We start from the raw sequence: 7133 nt of genomic DNA, 5'->3' as shown, positions 1-7133 counted from the left end.
TTATTGCTTGTAAGCCGCTCTGAGCCCGGCCTTGGCTGGGGAGGGCGGGGTATAAATAATAATAATAATAATAATTATTATTATTATTAATGGGGTAGGGTGGAGAGAGAAATAATGGAAATGAGATGCAGATAAAATCTATCCATCTTAGACTCACTTTTTCCTCTAAATTTGTTTTGTAATTATCTTTGTGCTTCTGTGCTTTTGATCCTTAAGGTGTAGGTTTTTATGGTTTGCTGAGGAAAGGGGTATACCCTCCATAAAACAAATAAAATTCTCTTGCATGCAATATACAGGTGTCAGGTAGTAGTATATTGAATCTTTCTCATACATCAATTTTTTCCAGGCAACAAACAACTCAATTATCCTAAAATAGTCATCCAGTTTGTTTCACTGCAGGAAAGCATAGCAAGCTTCAGTCAAAAGGTTCAGAAAATTCATTCTTTGTTTCATATGTGAACCTTACCCTCTTGGATTTGCTAATAGCAGGCTATAAATATCAGGGAAGAAATCTCAGGGGGGAAATACATTAAAATACCACAGGATAAATATTTAGAGTACAGAAATCGAGCCATTCTATCAGAGCTCAAGTGCAACGCTTTGGAAAAATGACTAATTCATGTGGGGTTTTTTATTTGCATAGCAAAATGTCAAATATCTATGGGGCTCATGCAGATCAGGCCACAGTATCAGTTTATGTGAATGACCAATGGTGAAATAATTCTTAGCTGAGATGAAAGTCATGCTCCCATGATGTTAATGGACACTCACTTGCTGATTCACAATGTTTGCACATACACAAATGACTGGATCTAAATTTCCTATCTAAATGCATCATTTGCATTCAACGCTATGTTGGCATGTAGGACTTTTCATTTCAGCTGCAGTTCTACTCCCAGACTGGTAACAGTGGAGACTGTAGTCACCACGGCATCCTCAGCCCTGCCATTTGTGGGGCAGGAGGGGGAAAAGTGCTTGTTTGCTGCACCAGATCCCAGACTGGCACAGTGAAGAGGCTCAATGTGCGCCCACTGCCAGCCCGTGCCAGCAGTAGGACCGGCTTAGAATCCAGCAGATCCTGTGCTGGCTTCCCCCTGGCCTCTGAAATGCCCCCCTGTGATACTGCCAGCAGTAGCTTCTTTTTGTTGCTGGGGTGGGCACATCAAGGCACTCTTTGCTGGTAGAACTCCCCCACCAGAAGAGGCTGGCAGCATGGGTGTAGCCAGGATTTACATTGGGGGGGGGCAGGCTTCATGTTAGAGGGCCCTGAACCTCAGTTCGTTGAGTATTTTTATTGATTTACCTGCTTGGCGGCGGCAGCTGCCCCCTGCCCCGCCTCCCCTTGGCTAGACCCATGCTAGTAAGGGAGGTGGATCAAAGAGGTTGGCAGGCAGCAGACAAAATGGCAGGTAAATGGGTATGAAAGCTAACAGAGATCAGACATGCAGGCAGGGAGAAAATGCACACTATGTGGAGCAAGGCCAGAAAGTGACACAGAGAAGTCTGGAGTCTGCCTCCTGCCTCACGCTTGACCTGGAAGCATTTACAGACGTCAGGTCAGGTGGCATTAAAGGGCTGTCTGCAACGTGAAGTTACGCAACCTTGAGGAGTATCAACCCAGAGACCTGGAGTTTCTGGTTTGGATCTTAGGAATTCAATATGTACTGAATATTCAGACAGGGTCAGAACCATGCCTACTCACTCCACCCCAGATTTCTCTGCATTCAGTGTTAATGTGAAAGGGACAATTGCAGTAGGGCCAGCAGACAGAGATTTACTCTGCCCTCTGCACATTCACTGAACACAGTAGGGTGGAGAATGTGCATGTAGACTTAGTTTGGCTATCCATTCTGAGCGGGAGCTGTGGGGGAAAATGAGGACATGACCCATATCTGTGATATGCTGAGATGGAGTAAGTTCCCAATTTTCTTTCTTTTTTAAATAATATTTATTACTTTTCCAACAATTTAAACACAACAAAAGAGAGAGAGGGGAAAGAAAGACAATACAATACAAAAACACTACATAACACTAACACATTAAACTAACAAAACAAAAACCATTTAAAACACATCAAACAATTTCAATATCTTATCTTTCATTCACTTATTTCAACGACCTCCTCACACCTCCCTTTTTGTATTCCACTTCTGTTAATTGTTTCAGCAATTCCTTTCCATCTTCCTCTATCCTATAATTATCTTGACACATTCTAACCTTATTTTTTCCTTTAATACTCTATTAATCTATTTATACTTAGTTCCTTATAACATTTCTACTAAAGCCATATAACCTCATTCCAACATTTTTCTAACATTCATTAATTTTACAGTATTTCTGTAAATAATCTTTAAATTTTTCCCAGTCTTCTTCCACCGACTCTTCTCCCTGGTCTCGGATTCTGCCAGTCATTTCCGCCAGCTCCATATAGTCCATCAGCTTCATCTGCCATTCTTCCCGGGTGGGTAAATCTTGTGTCTTCCAATACTTCGCAATAAGTATTCTTGCTGCTGTTGTTGCATACATAAAAAAGTTCTATCCTTCTTTGACACCAATTGGCCGACCATGCCCAGGAGAAAGGCCTCTGGTTTCTTCAGGAAGGTATATTTGAATACCTTTTTCATTTCGTTATAAATCATCTCCCAGAATGTCTTAATCCTTGGGCATGTCCACCAAAGGTGAAAGAATGTCCCTTCAGTCTCATTACATTTCCAACATTTGTTGTCGGGCAAATGGTAATTTTTTTCAAGCTTGACTGGTGTCATGTACCACCTATAAATCATTTTCATTAAATTTTCTCTTAGGGCATTACATGCCGTGAATTTCATACCTGTGGTCCATAACTGTTCCCAGTCAGCCATCATTATGTTATGTCCAACATCTTGTGCCCATTTAATCATAACTGATTTCACCATTTCATCCTGAGTGTTCCATTTCAACAGCAAGTTATACATTCTTGACAAATTCTTGATTTTTGGGTCTAACAATTCTGTTTCCAATTTTGATTTTTTCCACCTGGAAACCAACTTTTTTGTCCAAATTGTATGCCTCCATTATTTAGTAATAATGGAGCCAATTTCGCACTTTATTTTTCCATTTTTCAAAGCTCTGCAATTTTATTCTGTCTCCATCTTGTTCCAGAATTTCCCAATATTTCGGCCATTTGGCCTCCATATTGAGTTTTTTCTATGCCTTCGCTTCCATTGGTGACAACCATTTTGGGGTTTTCTTTTCTAACAAATCCTTATATCTTATCCAAACATTAAACAATGCTTTTCTAACAATATGATTTTTAAACGCTTTATGTGCTTACCTTATCGTACCACAAATATGCATGCCAGCCAAATGCATTGTTGAAACCTTCTAAATCCAACACGTCAGTGTTTTCAAGAAGCAGCCATTCTCTCAGCCAGCAAAGAGCAGCTGATTCATAATAAAGTTTCAGGTCTGGCAGGGCAAATCCACCTCTTTCTTTGGCATCAGTTAATATCTTAAATTTTATTCGAGGCTTCTTGCCCTACCAAACAAATCTAGAAATATCTTTCTGCCACTTCTTGAAACAATCCATCTTATCCAAAATTTGCAATGTTTGAAACAAAAACAACATCCTTGGCAACACATTCATCTTTATCACCGCAATTCGGCCTAACAATGATAACTTCAAATTTGTCCATATTTCTAAGTCCTTTTTCACTTCAATCCAACATTTTTCATAATTATCCTTAAATAAATTCACATTTTTGGCAGTCATGTTAACCCCTAAATATTTCACTTTCTTAACCAATGTTAGTCCTGTCTCCTCCTGAAACTTCTCTCTCTCATTCACAGTTAAGTTTTTCTCTAAGACCTTAGTTTTCATCTTGTTCAACTTAAAACCTGCTAACTGTCCAAATTCTTGAATCAGTTCTAATACCCTTTTAGTACTAGATTCTGGCTCCTGTAAAGTCAATACTAAGTCATCAGCAAATGCTTTCAGTTTGTACTGTTTAGCTCCCTTAAGTTCCCAATTTTCTGTAAGAACAGCAAGTTCAGAACAACTCAAGCCAATAAGCAATGTAAGATGGGTGACATAGACTTGCTGTCATCTAAAGGTCTACAGAGTTCCAAATGCCCTGTAAGTTTCCATGCACAAGTTTCCTGTTTCCCACTCCCTAATAACAAAGAAAGCAATGCCCCCCTGTGAACACAGTCATATGGGAATCCTAAATACAGACAGAAGCAGGCTGTGTAGATTTTCCTGCCTACAGAAGCATAATTTATTATTTCAGGTTAACAACCTTTAAGTGGCAACCTCTGAAATAATGGGCAGAGCAATCCGACACTCCATACATTGTACTGGAGCAGTACATACATTTGGATTGAGCAGACTAGTAACTCTGCCAGCCATGGGCATAGCCAAGGGGAGCATGGGGGCAGCTCCCCCCCCCATCAAGTAAGACAATAGAAATAACTGACAAATCAGGTCGGTTCTGCCCCCCAACACCCCCCCCCATGTATTACATGGTCAAAAAACATGTATTTGAGCATTCCCTTGGTGCAGCTAGGCCTTCATTTCACCCTTCCATATTCAGCGCTGTCTCTCCCACCCTTGCAATAACTAACCATCTTGCTATTCTGTGGAATAGCATTTGGTGCTTCAAGCCACAGAACCCTTTTAACTCAATGACAATAATTTTGGCACTGTAAATACCGTATTTTTCGCCCTATAGGACGCACTTTTCCCCCTCCAAAAATGAAGGGGAAATGTGTGTGCGTCCTGCGGTGCAAATGCAAGCTTTCGCTGAAGCCTGGAGAGCGAGAGGGGTCGGTGCCCCAGCCCTGCGCCTGGGGGGGGGATAATCCCCCCCAAAAAACTAGGTGCGCCTTATGGGACGGTGCGTCCTATAGGGCGAAAAATACGGTAAGTATTAGTTTGTTTAAACCCCAATTGGGACTGAACTGCTTTTGTTAACTCCTCCAAGTACGGTAACAAGGGAAGTGCAGATACAGTGCAATAAGCTCTGTGGAATAAAGATAACCATATATCACATACCTGTGGCATCCTTGCAAATACTTGAGCTTGCATGTAACATATGACTGGTGACCTGTGTAGGCTTGGTAACATGATAGTTGGCGCTGTTTTTGTACTGACTGTCCTATTTTAATTTGACCTGGTGCTGGATATAGCCCTGGTTCTGCCAGACTCAGACCTTGGTTGCTGTGTACTCAGTGGTCTATGGTGAGGGGTTAGGCATGGCAACTTCTTTAAAAAAAAAAATCCACTACTGTACACATCCCCTCCCATTTCCCTAAATGTCCCTTTAAATAACTCTTCTACTAAAACCTCAAAGTTATTTTTAGATTTGGGAGATTAAAATGCAATTCACAAGTTCCCTGGAAGGAGCTGAGGAACAGGATCCCCCCCCCCAATTAAGATGTATGTGTGCCATCTGGATTGCAGCCCAGGTCTTTTAAAACTTGTATATGAAAGCAAAAGCAATTGAAGGTTTGTGGCATCCTAAGAACTAATTAATTTATTATGGCAAGGGTGACCATTTCATGAAGTGACCACTGGTAACTGCTTGAGGTTCTAGCTCAATCAGTTTTTGGGGAGCTGGAATCATCCTTAGTCAACATTAAGTGCACATCTCTCTTTCTGCCTCTGTCTCTATCCTCCAACATTCTAATTGCAGATCATGACCCACCAGTTGAAGACCAGTGGATTAAGACAGAGGGCATGAATAAAATTTTCAGATGGGTTGTGGTGATAGTCTCCCTTCATGTAACCACTGTTCTGCTTTGCAGTACATGTTGAGTTTTTCATGCAATACAAGTTAAATCTGCCCACATTCAAGAGCTAAAAAGTATAAGCTTATATCCAGATTGAATGTCACTGCACATTTTGAACTTGAATGACAGAACAATTCTCCCACACTTACCAATTTACCCCCAGGGCAGTACAGGAAATAATTAAAAAGTTAATGTTTGCAAAGTGGAAATAAATAATAATAAGTTTATAAGTGAATAATACCTGTTTCTAGCAGATTTTCTCCTGCTTCTTCCTACTGCTTTCCTATTTAGCAGTACCTAACATGTTGAACCCATGTTAGGTATTTTTTAAAGTAAAAAGGAATATAACTCGTGGGACACATATTTCCATCGTGACTTCAAACGTGAAAGGCTCTCACCTGGTTTACGTTTGTAATTAATAGAGCCCACCATGGGCGTTGCCAGAATGTTTGTTGGAGGGGGCGGGAAGAGCCGACGTGATTGGTCAGTTAGTTAATCATGCTTATCGTTTTACTTGATCGGGGGCGGAAGGTGGAAGAATCATGAACCTGACGGCAGCCCCACGTGTGCTGCATGTGCAGCTGACCTGGCCTCCCTCACCAAATTCCCGCAGGGGAGGCAAGGCTTCCCCTGAGCCCCGCCAGGCCGGCGCGGGCCGAGGCGCCCCAAGTTCTGCCGGGGAGCTGCAGGGGGCGCGCTCTGCGTCAAGCATCCGCGGCACGTGCGAAGCCGCGCCGAAGCGGGCCGGGCCGAGGCGTCGTGCGGACGCCCCCCCCCCCGGGCCGCTGCTTGCCGGGCTCCCACAATGCCGCGCTCGCCTCCCAGTTCCGTTACGCAGCATCTCTGGCGGAGCCGCCGCCGCCGCCGCCGCCGCCGCCGCGCGCCCAGAGCGAGGGGGCGGGCGGCGCAGCAGCAGCAGCAGCAGCAGCGCCCGTGAGCTGCCGCGGCGGAGAGGAGGCGCCGAGGGGCGCGGGAGGAGGAGCTCCGGCCGGGGAGGGGAGAGGGGCGGCTCGGCGGAGGAAGGAGACGCGAACTTCGGCGCCCGCCGCGGGGACTGCGCCCGGGGCGGAGGCGCTTGGCGCGGAGAGGAGGCTGCAGTGCTCCCGAGGTGGATCCCCGGCCGGGCTGGAGTTGCTGCAGGAAGGCTGTAAGTCGGAACTTGCGAGTTGGGCCCCTGTCCCGCCGCGCCCGCCCCCCCCCGCCGCCTCCCTTCCCCGCCGCGTCTCCTCTCCTCTCCCCGAGCCCGACGCCTTGCCCTCTTCCGCTCTGCGTCCTCTCTCCCGCCCCTCCTTCGCCTGCCTCTCGCCTTCCCTCCCCGGGAAATGAAGAGGGGCCGCCCGCTCTCGGGCTGCTCTTTCGCGCCT

At 44.9% G+C, this 7133-nt stretch overlaps 1 protein-coding gene across 1 annotated transcript in view; it reads left to right on the top strand.

Moving 5' to 3' along the window:
• The first annotated feature begins 6900 nt into the window (after positions 1-6900).
• RASSF8 (Ras association domain family member 8) overlaps positions 6901-7133 on the top strand; it is a 131042-nt gene continuing 130809 nt past the window's right edge. Inside the window, exon 1 of the mRNA XM_082240143.1 lies at positions 6901-6916. The gene's annotated coding sequence lies outside the window, so the exon portion shown is untranslated. The remainder of the gene's footprint in view (positions 6917-7133) is intronic.

Source organism: Podarcis vaucheri (assembly GCF_965113315.1).
Source record: "Podarcis vaucheri genome assembly, chromosome: 10".
NCBI classification, from domain to species: domain Eukaryota; kingdom Metazoa; phylum Chordata; class Lepidosauria; order Squamata; family Lacertidae; genus Podarcis; species Podarcis vaucheri.
The sequence above is the reverse complement of the archived record's forward strand: the minus strand, read 5'-3'. Positions and strand labels throughout refer to the sequence as shown.